The sequence below is a fragment of the Saimiri boliviensis genome, chromosome 2 (genome assembly GCF_048565385.1).
Source record: "Saimiri boliviensis isolate mSaiBol1 chromosome 2, mSaiBol1.pri, whole genome shotgun sequence".
In the NCBI taxonomy this organism is placed as follows: Eukaryota; Metazoa; Chordata; class Mammalia; order Primates; family Cebidae; genus Saimiri; species Saimiri boliviensis.
In genome coordinates, this window is record NC_133450.1 from 87,635,589 (window position 1) to 87,656,927 (window position 21,339).

The following is a 21,339-nucleotide window of genomic DNA, read 5'->3' on the forward strand; positions in this document are numbered from 1 at the left end:
TCCCTAAGCATGCTTTCTGCAATACACTGAGTAATATGCCTTTTTCACATCATGTTGTGAAAACAGTCAAACCTCTTCTTACGCACCTGCAGACTGTGGGAGATATGATTTAGACAGAATTTTGGAGGTATCTGTGTATAGGGAAAACGGAACAGACTATTTCTACTAAAAATCAAGTGCACAGGTGCAGCGGTGAAAGAAAACTCTTTTTGAAACAATAAGTACTTTGTATGTATTTTTGTCTATATTAAAATATACATTTTATGAAATACAGCACTTCTGTAAATATAAGGCTCATGTACAAATCAGGTAAAAAAAATATGGAGACTTAAAAAGTAAAAACAGACTGGCTTACTCAGTGCTTATATTCTGATGCATCTTATTTAGCGTTGAGTATTCAGTTCCTGGCTCCTTTACTGCAGCTGTTAAAATTTTTTAAATAGAAATTACCTCAAGGTTCACCTTCGTGTCAAGAAATCTGTTCACTTTGAACAGATTTCTTTCACTCCTTCCTCAGAAAATAATGCTTGATACACTTATATTAAAGACGTAAATGAAGTTACTTCAAATGCCTAACTTTAAGTATTTGCTTTTCTTCATATTTTTGCAGAGAATTAAAATTTGCCAAGAATTTATGGCTCAAGGCTAACTGACATTTTATTGAAAGGGTGACAATATTTCCAGAGTGAGATGTGTATTCAACTAATGAAGTTACAAGACAAAGAGAAACTTAAATGGTGATTAACACTTCACTGTGTAAAATGATTAAACAAGAGACCCTTGTGCAACACAGAGAAACTCACTTAGAAACCGCGATCACTATACTTCATAGGAGGATCCTTAGTACCTGTGACCATTATATATTTAGAGGACTACCTGGAAAACAACTTAGGATTAATGCAAAGGGTAATTAATCCTGTTCTGACCATTTTTTAAAAAGAAGGATCCCACACACAGCCAAAAAAAAAAAAAAAGGTGGAAAATAAATGAATCATTGGACTGATTAAAATGCATGAAGCTACTAAAGCTCGTCAGACAGGGGACAACTAAACTCATTCATCAAGCCCAATTCACAATTATATCAACAAGATCAGCTAAAGAAAGCCTGGAAAACTTAACCACCCTGAGCTAGGAAACTCTTAAAACTTTGTTCTCAACAAGAAATCATATGCATTTTTTTTAAAAAAAATTAAACACATTTTCACAGCTTCCTGCAAAAGAAAATTAAGGCCATCTCTGGAATATGCTAATCTCATTGAATTTAGTAACATGAATTCCAGCTGGGGATGAAGGAAGTATACAGGGCTAACATGGGCCTCAAACATTTTCTAAATCATCAGGTTAGTTAAATGTTCCTCTTATAATAGACACCAGGATTCAAGATGAGTGATGTGCACATACACACATTTAAGACCTAGAGGTAAATAAGATACAGATCCTATTTCTGATTTTTAGCAAAGGAGAGATTTCAACTCAGTATTTGAAAATGCTCTTTTCAGCTGGTAAGTTCGTCATGGTGTATTGCAAAGAATGAAATAACTTGGGCATTGTGAGCCCTCCTTTCACAAACGCAGGCATCTTTTCTCAGACAAAGTTGAATGAGTAAAGTAAAAAAAATCCATTGATGATATTTTGACCTTGATCAGAAATCCAAAGGCAGTCCAAACACACATGCTTCCAACCCTACTTCATCCTCGCCTCACGCCCCAGCTTTGAGACTTATGCCCTGTTTAGCTGAAGTGCCCCACAAATAAGGACGTTTATAACTATACCTTCAATGGCTCTCTTTGTCATGTTAAATCTTTTCACCTGGCTCAAGTCCAAAGTCAATACACACAGTTTTAAAATAAAACTGGAAGAGACAACACCGTGGAGTGGGAAGGTGTCTATGTGGGACTTGTCCTGAGAACTGACATAGGTGATATTATTTTCTATTTTGTAAATTGAAGCGGTATTATTTCTCGGATTTAGGGTTTTGTGTTTGGAAACCTGGCTATTCCGTTATTTTTGTGTTTTTACATGATTCTGCATTCAACTGAGTTTTTTTTGTTGTTGTTGTTTGTTTGTTTGTTTGTTTGTTTTGAGACGGAGTTTCGCTCTTGTTACCCAGGCTGGAGTGCAATGGCGCGATCTCGGCTCACCGCAACCTCCACCTCCTGGGTTCAAGCAATTCTCCTGCCTCAGCCTCCTGAGTAGCTGGGATTACAGGCACGCGCCACCATGCCCAGCTAATTTTTTGTATTTTTAGTAGACACGGGGTTTCACCACGTTGACCAGGATGGTCTCGATCTCTCGACCTCGTGATCCACCCGCCTCGGCCTCCCAAAGTGCTGGGATTACAGGCTTGAGCCACCGCGCCCGGCCTCAACTGAGTTTTTAAACAGGATTCTCTGTGATTTGAGGAAGCGCTTACACAACGAATGAATTTCATGCACTTTCTCAAGAGAGAAGCTTCAGAAGTTCTCACTGTTTCTACTACCTGATTTGGGGGTTTTGAAAAGCCTGAGGAGTCGTGCTAGAAAATGATCATCAAAATGATTTCAACATTTTAGCAGTGAGATTAATTCCTTTAAAGGGATGAGACCATTGAGGGTCTTGGAAGCATAAATATGGCCAGGTGCTCAAGACGGATGAGGTGGGAAGCAGGAGGGAGGAAGAGTCCAAGCCGATGCTGCAGACAGTAAGATTTACATTCGTTTATGCAAGATTGGGGACACTGGAGGGCTGCAGAGTGTCGGGGTGAGGAAAGGGTTTATACTTTTACAAATGAAAATGCCCTTTGTAAAAGGTATTCAGCTAAGAAACAGAAAGGATCAGGATCTATTCTTAAATTCTTAATATAAATGTCAATTAATTTTTTTTCTCCTAAAAGCCACATATGCACAGAGACAGCCAAACAAAAACAAAACAAAAACAACCCAACCCACTGGCTGTGAAGCCTCAAAGGGGATGCATTTGTTTCGTTTAAACTAACAACAAATTATCTAATTAATATGTTTCAATTACAGCATGAAAGGCACAGCCCCTGGACCGCCCGCCGTGGAGGCACAATAGCCCCAGAGCCCACTCTAGGAATTTACAATAACTTCACATCTGTTTCTTTATTTTCCACTTTTTGAGTCTAAAACTCCTCTCAAGATTACTTCAAACCACGGCCTCAGTTATGAAATATGTCCCCGTGTTAAGGGGGATGAGACTTTGCCCACGGATGCTTCATTTGCAAGCAAAAAAACTGAAAGCCCATTGAAGAGCATTAAACAAATATATTAGAATTCTGTCACTTTATGCAATTGAGTAGATCAAATGAAGGGTCCCGGCCACTTCATTCACTCTCATTCACTCGAATAGAAAATGCAAAGAATAGCAATCCGAGACTGGGCCACCGATGTAGATTTAGCTCCTTTTTACTGGGAGACAAAAAGGCTGAATTTTCACAAACACATTGCTGACTCGGGGACTAGGAAACCGGCACTGGAACCCCTTTGGAATTTAAATTCATTTTATCTTCCTCTCTCTTTAGGGGAATCTGTTTGCACTACAGTGCAAGATGCAGCCGGCATCCTCTGGCTTCTGAAAAAATGGGGGAGGGGAAGAAAGTGAGTGGGGGCAGGCCATGTGGGACTTGGGAGTCTCAAGGAACTCTTGGCGATCAACAGTCAGGTCTGAGATAATAAGTTTACTTTAAACAAACCTTTACCTATGTCAGTATAAACATCATTATATCATGCACATCTCCAAGTCTACCTCCTTGCTCTGTCTGGAGCACATAAACCGCTTGTTTTCAAAAACCAGAATCACATCCGGGTCATCAAGTTTTCTTCTTTCAACTAACATATCTGGTCTTTGGTGTCACCACAGGCTTGACAGCTGAGCTTGCAGCCTCATTGCTCCCCTCCCCTCCCCTCCCCTCCGCTCTCCTCTCCTCTTTCTCTTCTCTCTCTCTTGCACACACACACACACACACACACACACACACACACACACACCGCACTTCCTGCTAGTTACCCTATCTGAGCACCGTGATAGTTAAACAGGTTATGTTAAAACCAGGAGAGGGGATACTCTTTGGTTAGTATTTCCAAGTCAGAATCCTCTTACATTTTCATTTTTCATCCTCAAAGGAAAATAAGCCACGTTTATCAGGGTAATTGAGGTAATCTTGTGGGGATACTTTTATCTTTTGTCTTTGATGATTGATGTTTTTGTTTTGGTGAACTTTGTTGACTTTTATTGCCAACATTGTAGAAATCTTACGGTGACTATTAGAGGTATTTCTAGAGCAGTGTAAGAAAAATTAAAGAAGTAGACTAATCAGTTTTCAAGATGCAATTGCAGAGGAATAAATCAATTTTTCTCAAACTTGAAATTAAAAGGAGATCTGATCTGAGGGAGAATGTATTTGGAAGGTTTTCTATTGTGGTTTTAAATTCTGTCTGGTATTATTTCCAGCTACCTTTAACATTATTATGTTAGCTTCAAGATTTATAAGGTCATATTTGACACTATTCTTCATTTAATTCTTGGGATTGTGCCTGGAGCTGGGAATAAGGCTAAGAAGGGGAACAGGCTCAGACCTCTAGAAATGAAAAAAAGATGCTGAAAAAATAGTTGGTTGTATATAACCATAGGCTATCAAACTCACTGGAACTAATGATAAACCAATCAGAGATTAACCATGAAAAATTGTCATTGGCTAACTAAAACCTTCCTTGGAAGATTTTCCTTCTACAACATCTTCAAGAATATTTGGACAAAGCATTCTTTGGGGGCAAACTCCTTTTGCCTATGTCTGCAAATAACTGATGTCAAGTCAGTTACAGTCTTTTGAAGGAACCAACTCTTGGAGCATTAATTAGAGCAGATTAAGCTCACAGATGAAACACATTCTTTGAGTATCTGTTGTTTGGAGACATTGTGATTCTAATTCATGCTTTGCAACCTGTATATTTTTATTTACTCAGTTAATTTCTCCCCATGAGTGTTCCCTGTTAACTGGTTTACTAAGGTATACAGTACCGAAAGAGTTGGTTAGCAGAAGTAATTGTTTTCTAACTCTGCTTTTGCTGCAGATTTCTCTCTCGTTCATGAAATACAACATATTGGTAATTCCAGCGCATGACAGCATATAGAGGAACAGTTCAGCAAAGGATCTTAATTTTGCACCACTTAGAAGAAGCTTAGTATTTATTAAGTAATATCTAGAGTGTTTTGCATTAATTAGAGCAGCTCCTTGGAGAGACATTACAGCCAAGAGTGGTTTCACATAACAGGAAAACTCTGAGCAGTTGAACTTCCCCACTAAACCTGCTACAGTGAAACCAGAGCTGCAAATGTGTGGCTTGCTTGGAAATACCAACACATATTTTATTTGTTTACATACGTTCAATAAGCTAAAAGACTATGTATAGCAATAAAACGATCATTGACAAGTTCCACATCACTCTGCGTGCCAGGTAAGCTACCAAAAATAAAAATTAAAAAAAGCTAAAATAATTATTTGTCTCAAGATTCTTAGCTTGATTTCATATTGGAGAAAAACTGCCAAAGGTGACCCAACCCTCCTGAATGGATTTGTCAGACTGAACCAAGTATTTCCATGACTGTCTAGAAGAGGCAAAATTGTGTTCCCAGTCTTGTGTTATGTGTTGGTAAACAGAAGGGCAGGCGAGAGAATGAGGGAGAACAGGCAAGGATAACATCTTCTGTCAGATTAGTCCAGATCATGTTTAACAAAGTGATTCCTGGGCCTAACAGAACAATTGAGGACTGAATGATTGAGCGTTCTGAAAACAGTCCTATTGGTTTAGCTTAGGTATGAACGCTATGGTTTTGCTCCAGGTGTCGGTAATTGAGAGTGTTGACTGAGATTAAGTTTCTGCTGTGATATTAACGTTATAAAATTAAAACATGTGAAATGCATTTAAATTTACTTGTGGATGTTATTGGCTTCCATAAAAGAGAACCCCTCACATAAAACAAGAAAATGAAAATGATTAACTTTGACATAGAAATATAAACAGCAATTTGATTAATTATAGTGCTAATTATTCTTTGCTGTGTAGCCAAACATTATCCAATTCTTAAAATGACAGATGCTGAATAAATCATGTAAAATAATTACTTGGAATTTCACTGCAATGAGAAATGGTGCAGTTTAGGGGGAGATTTATATTGATTTCTAAATATGTAATTGGTTTTGCTCTATTCTATTTCATTTAGAACTTTAGTTTCTACTGTAAAATACTTCATTATAGAAATATATATGTTGCCTATGCATATTTTTAAATCACTTATTCTTACAATATTTTTTCCATAGTTATTTTTATATCTTGCTTTTCTCCAGCATATTATAGACATTTTCCCATCTAGCAATACACTTTTCATAACCACTGATTTTGAAGGTTGTATAGTATGCCACTGAGTGAAATTCTTTGGGCATTTAGAATGTTTTTAGGATTTGTTTATTTTTGCTAATACAAAAACTGTTGCAGTGAACGTATTTTATACCTAACTCAAAGCTAGTTCCAATTATGTAAAATAAATTAGCTTTTGGCATATTAAATTCTTTAAAAGCTTCCTGCAAATTCAATAATATAATTTAACTTAGGATTTCAACTTTCGCTCTTATGTTTCCATTGCTATTTGCCCTGCACCCAGGAACCCAGAGCAATATTGGCTTGACTTAGAATCAGGAAAGCACGGAATGTTAGTGTTAGAAAGGTCCTGGGAGATTCCAGGTAGACCAACACCTTATTTCACTGGTGAATCCTTCTGATATATTGTCTTATCTGCAGCCCAATAATTCAACAATACCAGTCAGGTTCTAAAAGTCAAATAAAGCAGAAAAGTTCAATCCTACCACAGATGCCAGACAAATGCAACTAACAATAAAAAAATCATGAAAGTATTGAAATTGACAAAATGAAGACTTTATCTGATAATGTGAGTGTACGTGATTTTAAGGCAGTTCACGTCACATGGCACGCCGTGCCCTTTTTAAGTGGGTGTACAGGGCAGTTTGTGCGACTAGAGGGAATGGTCATTGCTTAATCCCAGATTTCAAGAGAAAGAGATCCACCCTGAATTGGAATCATCTCTTAAGTTTCTGTTGTCTTCACCCAACATGCGAACAGTATTCCAGACAGACTGCCTTGAGTCCAAAGGGTTCGGGCCCATAAAAGATGTCAACCAATTTCTTTGGCTGCTGTGAAATGACTAATTCCCAAGAAGGGAGATTGAGGGGAAGGGGATGGGAAAGCAGGTAAGGAATCTGAACTTCAGGCTTTGTCTCCTTGTTGTGGCATTTTGTTTCTACCTTTCTCATGTGACACTTCTGTGTCAGACTTCCCCACTCCAGGTTCTTGAGACCTTATTTGTTTTTAATAAGGTGGCTTCAGCTGGGCACAGTGGCTCACGGTGGCCCACCTCAACACTTTGGGAGGCTGAGGTGGGCGGATCACAAGGTCAAGAGTTTAAGACCAGCCTGGCCAACATGGTGAAACTCCGTCTCTGCCAAGAATACAAAAATCATCTGGGTGTGGTGGTGGATGCCTGTAAGCCCAGCTACTCAGGAGGCTGAGGAAGGAGAATCGCTTGAACCCAGGAGGCAAAAGTTGCAGTGAGCTGAGATCACGCCACTGCACTACTTCCTGGGCAACAGAATGAGGCTCAAAATAAATAAATAAATAAATAAATAAATAAATAAATAAATAAATAAGGTGGCTTCACAGTGTGTGAGGCATGACACTGGCACCCATCAGTGCTTGTCAGTTGGAACAGATAGAAGAGAAGAAAGAAAGATAAGCATGAGAAGGATAAGACTTTCCCATAGTCTTCAAACAACCAGTCACCATCTTCTGAGCTGATCATTCCTACTATTCTAAGTTCTTTCAAAAACTTTACTCATTTTATCCTAATTACAACTTTATGAAATAGGTACTTTTTTATTATGCCCATTATACAGATGGGAATATTGAAGCACAGGGCATTTAGCTAACTTGCCCAAGGTTACCCAGCTCATAAGTATTATCTACACCCTATGGATTCTCAATAAAAGTTGGTTTAATATAAACACACTTTCATTAAACTGCATTTTCTTCCCAAACTGTCTTCTATTTAACTTTTTTGGGGGAAAGAAAACTTTCCATAGAACTGTAGTCCTCTATTCTAGCTCACAGCAATTTTTGATCATAGTCAGAGCATGTACCAAAAATGTCACAGTGAAGTATCTCTACGCCCCTCCTTGAAAATGGACCTCGGTATATATCCAACCAACCTGGATCTATACATCATGATTAACTTAAATCTTCCAGAATTGAGGGAAGTCAGATGAAATCTAAGCAGGGTTGCATTCTTATAGTTAGAAGAAACTTACCAACCCGAGTGCCTTGTTCTTCCCTCACCATCTCTGTCACAAAATAAATCAGAAGGGGGAAAAAGTACCATTTTTGCACTTTTGACGTGATTTTCAAAAGAAGAAAAATGGAAAGAAGGAAGAATCAGGATGATATAACTTGCTAACTCAGTAAATATAATTTCCTCTGTTGTTGATAGAACCAAATATTGAGGGAATCAACACTGGGATTCAACATTTTTCTTTTCATGCTCAACATTCTTTAGTGGTGCCTTCTTAAGTATGCTGGGTACTCACATAGCTTTTTCAATGCAACTCTCAAAACGCTGGCAATTGTATGTTTTCCTAAGTGTGCCTTTTAAGAAGGTTGTATGTCTTTGTGTTTACTGTCCCAACTCTAGCCTAACTTTTGACCATTGGTCTCAGTTCTGAGTGACTCATGAGAAGCAGCTTATGCTCCCAACTCGAGTCATGCACTGCCAGTTTGCTGTGTCTGGAAAGTCTCTCAACCTTTCCCTAATAGAGCTGTGCTCTGGTATATGTGTTTGGGCTAGATCAGGCTAGTGAGACTCACTCAAGCTTCTTGTTTGTCTCATGCTGGTTTGGTGGTTGAACTTGCCAAGTAAGGGTTTATATCTGGCACTGCACATGATCCTTCACTACAGGGCATCCTGAGGCTATTACCCCAGTGGCCAAGCTTAGATAGTGGAGTCACTACAGCTGACTGCATCTTTAAAGATGTATACACTGCAAAGACTGTTGTACCTTTCTTTATACTCTCTTCTACTTCCATCTGAATTTCTTTTTTGTTTTGTTTTGTTTCCTTGAGAAGGTGTTTCCCTCTTGTCTCCCAGGCTGGAGCGCAGTGGCATGATCTTGGCTCACTGCAACCTCCAACTCCTGGGCTGAAGTGATTCTCCTGCCTTAGCCTCCCAAGGAGTTGAGATTACAGGCACCCACCACCATTCTCAGCTGATTTTTGTATTTTTAGTAGAGACAGGGTTGCACTATGTTGGCCAGGCTGGTCTTGAACTCCTGACCTCATGATCCACCCACTTTGGCCTCCCAAAGTGCTGGGATTACAGGTGTGAGCCACCATGCCTGGCTGTCTCCCTCTCTACAAATATAAAAATAGCTGTTCACATTGGTACATGCCAGTAGTCCCAGCTACTAGAGAGTCTGAGGTGGGAGAATCACTTGAAGTCCAGGACTTTGAGGATGCAGTGACCTATGATCATGCAACTACACTCTATCTTTGGCAACAAAGAGACCCAGTCTCTTAAAAAAAAAAAAGTAAATTTTAAAGTGAAATAAAATATATCTAGTGTTATTTCTGTTTTCCCAACTGAATCCTATTAGAGTGTTTATGATCCTGGATCACTTAATCAGCTCCATAAATGTCTACTCAACTGATGCTTACTAAACAATGGACACAGGTGCTTTACTATGCAAGGAATTGGGCAACAGGGAGGTAGTTACAAAAACGTACCCAACAAATCCTGATTTCCAGGAACTTACCATCTAGTAAAGAAGACACACATGGAGAGCATGTCTCAGTGAAAGAATAGGTTCTTTGAAAGTTCTGAGAAGGGAGAAGAGAAAGAGGAGGAAGAGGTGGTCTTGAGAGGATTTGGAGTTTAGGACTGGGTGAAGACAAATAGTTCAAATTCAAGTTTACTAGCACAAGGACTTTGAGCGGCATATCTGGCAGATAGTGACTTTTCCCACTTGGTGGAAACAGACCTGATGGTTAAGACCAGAGGGAGGTGAGATTGAGTGTGTTACACGACCAGCAGGTTTATATGCCTGCCGGGTAGCAACAGGGCTAATATGCGGAGACAGCAAGGGTTGCAGCAGAGAAAGAATTTAATGATTTCAGGGTGGTCAAGCAAGGAGATAAGAGGAATAAGAGGAGACATTCAACTCTATCTCCTCAAGGAGATTTGGGCTGAGTTTTTAAGAAAGTAATGGAGTGCAAGAGGCTGGAAAATTGGGGTTGTTGATTGGACAAGTTAAGTGACAAAATTATCAGGATGTAGAAACCACATTCTTTGGTGAGTCATCTTCTCTTGCAGTGCTTCAGACCAACTGACATTAGTAGCTTCATTGACATGCAGGATCTGAAAGAATATCTGAAGTGGAAAACTTAACATTTCACAATGCTCAAGCTGTTATCTGTAGAGCAGTTAAGCGGAACAATAAACTAGGGTCTACGTGATTCTCAGGCAGCAAGCAAAGAATTATGAGGACGCAGGTTAGAGTGCAAGCTGACCTAATGATTAATGTTGAATGCACTACAAACATGGTGTATTTTCATTTCTGCCCACTTCTTCCCTGATTAATTTTTATAATGTTTATAGGCATAATTTCAGGTGAAGACAGTAGATGGAAGTTCTGGAGGCCAGAGTGAAGAGTCTGTGGAGCCAGTGTAGACCTCAGGAGATTTATGAGCAATGAGGCTGCATATAGACACGGCCTCACATAGTAGGAAGATAAGAAGTAATGGGAAGGTGGATGGAGAGGGTGTAAGCCCCATCAGTAGGATACCTGAATGTTCTTCAAGGATGAGAGTTGGGCTTTCACAGTTCCTTTCACACAGTACTAAGAACTCTAATTTCTTAGATGCCCACTGTGTATGTGTACTGTTTGATTCATATGTTATTCTTTTTTGATCCTCATATCAACCCTAGAAGGCACCCTTATTACACACATGGGGAAACTAATACCTAAAGAAGCTAATACATTTCAATACATTTCCAGATGAGTGGCTGACTGAGATTCAAAGCCAGATTCCACCTGATTCTAAACGCAGTGTTCTTGCCAATCTAGTCCACTGCCATTGTAACATACAGCATGTCCTTCAAAAATTATTTATTAAATAGGAACCGCTGAGGCTAACGTGACATAGAAGGAAGTAATGGTGAAGTAATTAATAACTGAAAGAAAGAGATGAATGTGGAAGACATAGCCCACAAATCAGAGGATGTGATAACTGCCTAGATAGTGGGAGAAGAGTTGCTGGGCAGGAGAGGTAAGGATCAAAATAATTGAACGGCAATTGAGTTAGTCAGGACTACTTGGGTTGCAAGTAACAGAAACCCAACCCAACCTGAGAGCTGTAGCAAAAGTCCCAGAAAGGAGTCTGATTCTTTCTCTTTGGGTCATCACTGTAGCTAAAGAGATATAGTTCTCTGATTGGCCACATATGGGTCATGTCCCATCCCTGGGGCCCAGGGAGGCAGGTCCACTACACAGAATTCCTAAGGCTGAGCAGGATTCCTTTGGAATGCCCACTATACAGTAACTCTAAGTTTCGAGCTTTGTTAACTAGAAATGAGATGCCCTGGATGGAAAATAGCAAGTGGCTTTGGGAGCAAATGTTGAGTTTGGGTGAGGACCTGCTCAGCTTGTACCAGCTCCAACAGAGACGTAGCCTTATCTTGTAGGTGTCCGGTCATCACCTGAAATTGCGCTCATGTTTTCTCAAAAAGGTTAAATCTTTTTAACTTTTAAGGTAAAAGTGTGAATTCTGGAAATTTTGGACCATCCATTGATTTCAAAAGTAGAGTGAAAGGGACGAGAAATTATGACTAAACTTACAGAACTGACATCCAAAGTAGAGTGAGATTTTTTTCTCTGTGAATGCACAAAGTATTGGTTCAGTTAATACCATTTTCATCTTCTCTCCATAAACCTCATGGGTTTGTGGCATTCAGCTAAAACAGGAGTTGGTAAATTTCAGCCCATGAGCCAAATTCAGCTTGCTGCCTGTTTCTTGTACAGCCTCTGGACTAAGAATGATTTTTACATTTCTTTTTCTTTTCTTTTTCTTTCTTTCTTTTTTCTTTTCTTTTTTTTTCTTTTTTTTTTGAGACAAAGCCTCACCCTGTTGCCCAGGCTGGAGTGCAATGGTGAGATCTCCACTCACTGCAACCTCCGCCTCCCAGGTTTAAGTGATTCTCCTGCCTCAGCCTCCTGAGTAGCTGGAATTACAGGTGCATACTACCATGCCTGGCTAATTTTTGTTTTATCTTTAGTAGAAACGGGGTTTCACCATGTTGGCCAGGCTGGTCTTGAACTCCTGACCTCATGATCCACCTGCCTTGGCCTTCCTAAGTGCTGGGATTACAGGTATAAGCCACCACACCTGGTGTGGTTTTTATATTTCTAAATGCTTGAAATAAGTCAAAGGACTAATAATAGTGTGTGACACATGAAAATTATGACATTCAAACTTCAGAGCCCATAAATAAAGTGTTATTAGAATATAAGCATATTCATTAATTTACATATTTTCTGTGGCTGTTTTAGGTTGCCAAAACAGAGTGAAGTTGTGTCAAACACCACATGGCTTTGCAAAACCTAAAATATTTATTATCTGACTCTTCAGGGAAAAAGTTTGCCAACATCTGAGCTAAAAATATGGAGTATGAATTGGCCTGTGCAGTTTTTACTATCATACCTATATTTATGGGATGGCCACTGAGCTACAAATCTGGTAAAAGGCCAAGATAAAGTCTAGATTTTTATCAAGTAATCCATTTGATTTTCAATGTGAGAGCTGTTAATAAACTTATTCATGGTCTGTTACAGAACTTGGATTAGAAAGCAAAAGCTGGTCACAACTCTCAGTATATCCTTATATTTCTCTAGTTGCTCACGGAATCATTTCATATTTTTACAGCCTGTGTAGTTTACAAAATAGTATCAAACACGCTGTTGGTTTGAACCAATAGGTAAAATCCTACATAGTTAGCTTATGGTAAGACCTGACCTCTCTTGAATATAACATTTGCTAGGGATTCGTTGATTAAAATAAGTCATAACATGGTATTATATAAAGAAATCCATTTAGGAACCACATTACTTGTTAGATCAAGTAAAGACATCCCAAGTAGAATGAAGATTAGCTGGATGCCTTCCCAGCATCTATTCTCACCTTTCCAAAACCTGCAGTTTCAGTTTGGGAATGCATGAAGTAATAAGAAAGCTGATTCTACCAGGAAACCTATACTAAGACAATCAGTCCATTCTCAGGCACTGTGACTCATCAGACAGGCAGGTGGTCCTTAGTGGATCCTATCAGAATGATTCTAAGAAATCTGGCAGGAACGCCTCAAAGTCTTATTGTTCTTTTCTGATAGAATTGAGTGAAAAGTGGATGAGAGTGGCTGGCTTCCCTTGAGGAACCCCAGAGAAACTGCTAAGACGAAGCTGACATTGCAGAAGCAAGAGTGAAGAGAAAGAAACAGTCCTTGGGACATTATTGGGTTGCTCTCTAGGATGCTACCTGAGGTACCTCAAGTTCTACCTTGGACATTTGAACTGTCATCAACCAGTAAATGCCCTTTACTCTCCCAGTTTGAATCAGGTTTTCATTTACATGTGACTAAAACACATCAGGTAACAAAGATTCTTTTATTCATTCATTCATAAAACATTATATGGGTGGTTTTTCTCTGACCCCAAATGCTAGTCTTTTCCAAACAACCACACCTGTTACCGGAAATGAGTCCTGATCCAGACTCCAAGAGAGGGTTCTTGGATCACTCACAACAAAGAATGTGGGGTGAGTCCATAAAGTAGAATGAAAGCAAGTTTAATAAGAAAGTAAAGTATGGGCGTGGTGGCTCACGCCTGTAATCCCAGCACTTAGGGAGGCTGAGGCAGGTAGATCACGAGGTCAGGAGATTGAGACCATCTGGCCAACGTGGTAAAACCCTGTCTTTACTAAAATACAAAACATTACCTTGGCGTAGTGATGCATACATGTAGTCTCAGCTACTTGAGAGGCTGAGGCAGGGGAATCACTTGAACCCGGGAGTCGGAGGTTGCAGTGAGCCAAGCTCATGTCATTACACTCCAGTTTGGCAACAGAGCAAGACTCAGTCTCAAAAAAAAAAAAAAAAAAAAGAAGAAGAAAGGAAAGAAATGAAAGAAGGGAAAGAATGGCTATTCCATAGGCAAAACAGCACTGAGGGCTGCTGGTTGGCTATTTTTATGGTTATTTCTTGATTATATGCTAAACAAGGAGTGGATTATTCATAAGCTTTCCAGAAAAGAAGCAGGGATTTCACAGACCTAAGGGCTCCTCCTCTTTTTAGACCATATAGGGTAACTTCCCAAAGCTGCCATGACATTTGTAACTGTCATGGCGCTGGTGGGAGTGTCTTTTAGCATGCTATTGCATTACAACTAGCATGTAATGAGCAGTGAGGACAACCAGAGGTCACTTTCATCACCATCTTGGTTTCGGTGGGTTTGGGACAGCTTCTTTACCACATTCTGTTTTATCAGTAGGGTCTTTAGAACGTGTAACTTCTGATACCAGTCCTGCCAGCTTCCTATCTCATCATGGGTCTAAGAATGCCTAATCTCTTGGGAATGCAGCCCCAGGAGGTCTCAGCCTTATGTTACCCAGCCCCTACTCAACATGGAGTCACTCTGGTTCAAACCCCTCTGAAGTTTTCCAACACCAACTCTAATATTAACTACCCAGAGTTAGTGTAGACCCCAGATGTCAAGGGTTCAATCCCACAAGACTGCCCCACTTCGGACACCAGCCACAAATGAGGTCCTCAGGTTACCTGCACTCCTTCTCGGCTGACTGCAAATTCAGAGTCCCCTCTCCCCCATTCTATAATGCACTAGAACAGCTCCCCAGTTTATTAGGAAGGATACAGTTCAGGACAGCCAACTAAAAAGGAAGCACAGGGCAAGGTATTTGCAGGTGGGGGGTGGGGTGCAGAGCATCCATGCCTTCTGTGCTCATGCCACCTTTGCAGCATATCCATGTCTTCACCAAAGCAAAAGCCACCCAACCATGTTATTTAGGGGTTTTAATGGAGGCAGTAGGCCGATTGACTAAATCATTGATCATTGGTGATTCAATGTGATCTCCAGCCCCTCTTTCTTCCCCAGATGTCAGGATGTGAGGCTGAAAGTCCTAACCTTGTCATCACTTGGTTTTCTGGTCACCAGCCCCAATCCAGAAGCTGCATAGCCCCTGAGCCACCTCATTAGCATACAAAAGACGGTAAACTCCAAGTGTTTTAGAAACTCTGTGCCAGGAACCAGGGACAAAACCCAAAAATGTTATTATTATTGTTGTTGTTATTTTCACACAACACAGGAAGCTTTGTTCATCCATTATTGCTAAGAAGAAAGCAGGCTCAAAGAGATCTCTGACTTTAATGTGCTGTCATCTTGGGCTTCTGCCAGTTTTCGAAATCCATTTCTGTTCATCCAACTTCTTTTTCTTTTCCACCCCTATCCTCCTCTCCTCTTCTGTTTTTCTCCTCTTTTAGGTGACAGTAGCTTGTGACCCCACGGCCCATGCTGGGCAACAGGGTAGAAGAGCAACCAAATGCAAGGAGGCAGAGAGACCTACGCTGGTAGCACCATTTTCTATTTTTTATTATACCAAAATTACCTATATTTATCCTGCTCATATATTATCCTCAGCTCTGGAAAATACTCAATCTGTCCCTTCAAAAAACGCTTTCAGGCCGGGCGCGGTATCTCATGCCTGTAATCCCAGCACTTTGGGAGGCTAAGGCAGGAGGATCATTTGAGCTCAAGAGTTTGAAACCAGCCTGGTCAACATGGTGAAACCCCGTCTCTACTAAAAATACAAAAAAATGTCTCAGTCGTGGTAGTGCATGCCTGTAATCCCAGCCATTTAGGAGGCTGAGGCAGGAGACTCGCTTGAACCAGGAGGTAGAGGTTGCAGTGAGCTGAGATTGCACCACCACTGCACTCCCGCCTGGGCAACAGAGCAAGATACTATCTCAAAAAAAAACAAAAAACAAAAAAATAAACAAAAAACTCACTGGATGGAGAGAGGGAACAGGGTTGGGGAGGGAGAGCAGCACACGGGCACATGTAGCTTAAAGCAGTGAGCTGTAAATTGTATCTGTCAGAATAACTGGTGTCCTAGACATTTTAAATCATTTCCAATAGTGACTTCACTAATACAGGAAAGGCTTTAGTTTAGTTTGTACTTTGTATCCCTTTCCTCAGATAATCCTCGGATGTCATTAATTAATGAGAAATTAATCACAACAAACCTATCCAAGATTCTTCTCTTGAGGTTGTAGTGTCTCTCTTCAATACCCATCTCATCACATTGCATATTTTTACAGATTTTGAGATAAGCTCAAATTCTATTTCTCCAAAGCATCTAGGGATTTCTTTACAGATATATCATTTTTTAAGCAAAAAAAATTCCCAGTTTTGCAGAGTACAGTCGCTCATGCCTGTAATCTCGCCACTTTGGGAGATCAAGGCAGGCAGATCATTTGAGGTTAGGAGTTGGAGACCAGCCTGACCAACATAGTGAAATGCCATCTCCACTAAAAACGCAAAAAAATTTAGCTGGGTGTGGTGGTATCCGCCTGTAGTCCCAGCTACTCGCGAGGCTAAGGCAGGAGAATCACCTGAACTCGGGAGGTGGAAGTTGCAGTGAGCCAAGATCACACCAATGCACTCCAGCCTGGGCAACAGAGGGAAAATTTTCCCAGTAATATTACTTTTTAAAAGTTTACTAGAGTATCCATTTACTAGAGTATGCAGCCTTCTGCATCAGAAAGCTGACTTCCAGGAAATCTTCAGCTTTGTCACTCGAAAGAGGATTTTTTTGGTTCAACTTTGCCAGTAGCCCCTTGGATATACGGGATTTTGGGGAATGCCCGTTTCCAGATGTCATGGCTGGACCAACTTAAGTGACAAACTGGAAAAGACTCAGATGCTTGGGGTGGGGTGGTGTCAGCTCAGTCATTGACTGGGATATCCAAGAGACAAAAAAGGGATGGAGTCATAGAAGTTTAACAACGGTGATGGCAACGGATGTCTGGTTTAGTGAAAGGAGCAGCGTCTTAGAGCCAAACAGGTACAAGTTCACTTACTGGGTGTGTCACCCTGTCCCAACTACTGAGGATTTTGGAGTCTTAGTTTCTCCCCACGCAAAACAGGAGTAAGACTTTGCTCTTTGCTGAGATGTATATAGGAAAGGAGGTAACGTTTGCCTGGTGTTTGGCCCATGACTGGTGCCTGATAAATGATTGCTGTATTTATTTATAAGACATGCCACACAATTCTATACTTGGTTATTGCTTTGAGACATTTCAAAACGTGATAGCTTATTTAGCACCCTAGACTGCTGAGTGCTAGGCCGGTGCCCCGTCTGAGCACCTACTAGCGGCAAGTCCTGCAGGGCACGCAAATCATGCTGAGATGTAGCTCCTGGACTGTGGAACACTTAAATAACAGCAAGGGATAAAAATGATCATTCAGCACAGCAGTAGGGACATTTGAAAAACAGAATCCAGGATGAATTACCAAACATATTAAACCGAGAGTTATATAACTACAAAGAAAGAGGACTTGCAAGTCAAACTGCTTCCGGCAATTTTTGTTTTCATCCCACTTTGGAACTTGTAGAATTCTTCCATTTTTTTAAAGGTGGAAAAAGAGTTATTTGGATTTACTGACATCCTGTTTCCTAATGAATGGTCTTTCTGATTCAAAAGTTCCATCAACACTCTGATGTTATGTCTCAGGGATGCAAAATCAAGGGGAAAATTCTCCACACAAAACAAACCTCAGATGTCCTAGAACAACCCTTCTGTTCCAAATCTGGTTCTTATTTTCAATTCCAAAAACAACACACAAGGCCTTAGAAGGCACAAACGACTTCATGTTTATGCATGCAGCCCTGGAGAAGCTAGAATTTCAGATGCCTTTGATTAGGAATCAACTGAAGAAAACATCTACCTAAAAGTTACTTAACTGAAGAATCTGTTCTTCCTGCCCCCACCTCACCTCAACCCTAAAGAACCTCCATCCGGCATCAATTTACAGCAGAGCACTTGACACGACTTTATTGGTATATCTTTCTTATGCATTTGACCAATCAAAATGATAATTTAGACAAACTGGGGATGGCAGAGTGCATTATCCAGCAATATCTCATTATTATGCAAAAAATCAGATATTCACGGCAACTGTCTCATCTATTTATTGTTTGGTTACTCATCTGGAAATTTTAATACTTTCTTCAGGGGCAGGGACTGGCAATAAAAAAATAGACCTATATATCAAACCTTTAACTTCCAGCCATCATTGTGTGCCATAATACAGATGGAGTGGCTATCAGCAAGCTTTACTGTGTTGGTTTATTTTCTTTAGCAGAGAATGTGGATTTAAATGGGATAAAGCAACGAAGTCGACTTAGGGCCGGAGAGCCCTGGGAACCCTCTATTTCCTTTGCAAGCAGAGATAACTGGTTACAGTCAGCCTCCCCAGGATGTGATGCGATTGAATACCTGCGAGATCGGAAGGGCGAGTATGAGGGGAGGGAATGATGGTTGTTTAGAGGGAGGAATAAGACCTCAGCATCTCAGAAAGGCTGTTCTTCCTCGTCCTGTGTATTTCTATAGGTTCCTTCTCACAAGCGCAAAGCTTGCTGTGTGCCAGGCACTGCTCTAGTTACTTTACAAACAATTACTTATTTCATGTTCATCATAGGCCTATATGGTAGGCACCAGTATTATCCCCATTGTATAGACAGGAAAACTGAGGCTCAGGGTGGTCATATAATTTGCCCACTTAGCAAGCGATGAAAGCAGGATTTAAAAGCAGGCAAGCTGGCTCTGGAATGTGTGCTCATAACCACTCTGTTCTGCATGCCAGCTATACAGAAGGGTAGTAGCTCTCTGCTTCTGCTTTTTATGTTCTGCGCCAGAAAAATCAATTGGTGGAGAATAAACTGAAGGCCATCTGAAGGAGAATCATATGAAATACTTGTTAAAGATCAGATTCTTAGACACATATCAACTGATTTAGAAACTCTGCCTGTGAGATTCAGAAACCTGCATTTTTAACAAATTCCCTGAATGATCTTGAATCACATCAAAGTTTGAGAACTATCAAAATAGCTTTTCTGGACTAGGGGTCAGAAATTAATCTGCATTTAGGTGCCAACTCCTGTTTATGAGCCCTATAATTTTGAAGAAATCTCTGCGCTTCCTAAGCCTAGGGTTTCTCATTTGTAAAACTAGAACAAAAAATATCTGTGCTGTGTGCTACATAGAGTTGTTTGTAAGAATGAAATGAAATAAAGTCTGTGAGAAAAATCAGCAAATTGCAAAGTGCTTTCAAAGCCACGTGCAGTGACTGATACCTGTAATCCCGGCACTTTGGGAGGCCACTGTGGGAGGATCACCTGAGCCCAGGAGTTTGAGACCAGCCTGGGAAACATTGTGATCTTCACAAAAAAATCAAAACCGTTACCCTGGTGTGTTGGCATGTACCTGTAGTCCCAGCTACTTGGAGGCTGAGGTGGGAGGATCGTGTGAGCCCAGAAAGTCAAGGCTGCAGTGAGCCATGACTGTGCCAGTGTACTCCAGGCTGGGTGACACACAGACCCTGTCTCAAACAAAACAAAACAAAACAAAAACAAACGAAGTAGAAAAGTCCTTCCAAATATGAACTATTATTGGTATCTCATTATTTTACATGTACATGACTTGTCTCCTTGCTAAAATTATCATCTCCTGGATTAACTATAGTTTTTGTCTACCTCATAATAATACGTACCATGTTGAAGCTATCCCATAAACAATGGCTTAAATACATTTTTTTAATTATGTAAGCAGGAAACAATAAAAAAAATAAAGACATATAAACAGATCCACAAAGTCAGCCCTATCTATTTTTTGCAGTTCTAGTCACCAAGGTTTATACACTGGACTCCAGAGTCCAGACAATGTCACTACACACATTATCACATTTGAGTCTCACAAGTCTTAGGGTAGTTAATGGCGATATCTCTGTTTTCTTGGAAAATACGGAAGTCAGGTTTAATTACCTGCCCAAAGTAACCTAGTTAGTAATCAAATGATAACTTCACAGCTTCTTGCAACCCTGTAAACACATTCATATGACTTCCAGAGTTTTGTTTTTGTTGCTGTTGTTTTGTAAATTGAGACAGGATCTCGCTATGTTGCCCAGGCTATCCTCAAACTCCAGGGCTCAAGGGACCCTCCTGCCTCGGCCTCTGAAAGTGCTGGGAGTACAGGTGTCCACCACTACACTCAGGCTTCAGCATCTTTTATTTTGGGCAAGTGTTCTCCCAGCTTGTTAACACTCCCTTCAGCCTTAAATAGTTTGTCAAAGGCAATCATAAGTCAGTTTCATCTGCTGGACCTAGTTCAAATGTATTTAACATTCTGATATTCTTAAATTTTCTGTAAAATATCTTCGGGTGACACAGTACATTGACATTTATTTGAGAACCCTTGCTAATAAGATGACGCTGGTTTACTTTTCATTTGACCCAGTGGATTGCGATATTCTTATATAAAGGATATTCAAGGTTAGTCTATCCAGTAACTTTGATATTGAGGAAGTCATAGCCACCAGGGTAATCTTGTTAAAATGAAAGTCAGTTCATGCTATTCTTTTACTCAAAACTCTCTAAAGGGTTTTTGTTGTAATTGATAAGCTGGTTATACAATTGTTACAGAAATCTAACAGACCTAAAATAGGCAAAACAATTTTAGAAAAGAAGAACCCAACTGGAGCACTTACAGTATCTGATTTCAAGTCTTTCCAGTAAGCCATATTAACCAAGACATGTGGTATGGGCATAAAGATAGACATAAATCGGAAATACACCCTTACAAGTTTGGCTACTTGCTTTTCAACAAAGGTGCCTAGGTAACTCAATGGCTAAAAAAGTCTGTTCAATCAAAGAATTCTAGAACAAACGAACGCTTAAGAAAAAAATCTTAACTGCTACCTATACCATTCAGAAAACTAACAAGTTGGGTCACAGTCTTTTTTTTTTTTTTTTTTTTTTTTTTTTTTTGAGACGGAGTTTCACTCTTGTTACCCAGGCTGGAGTGCAATGGCGCGATCTCGGCTCACCACAATCTCCGCCTCCTGGGTTCAGGCAATTCTCCTGCCTCAGCCTCCTAAGTAGC

The 21,339-nt window shown here is 40.2% G+C and overlaps 1 long non-coding RNA gene across 1 annotated transcript in view; it reads right to left on the reverse strand.

Annotated features, from left to right (window-relative positions):
- The window catches only part of LOC141583612 (uncharacterized), a 442,534-nt gene that overhangs the window by 103,162 nt on the left and 318,033 nt on the right, over nucleotides 1-21,339 (reverse strand). The window lies entirely within an intron of this gene.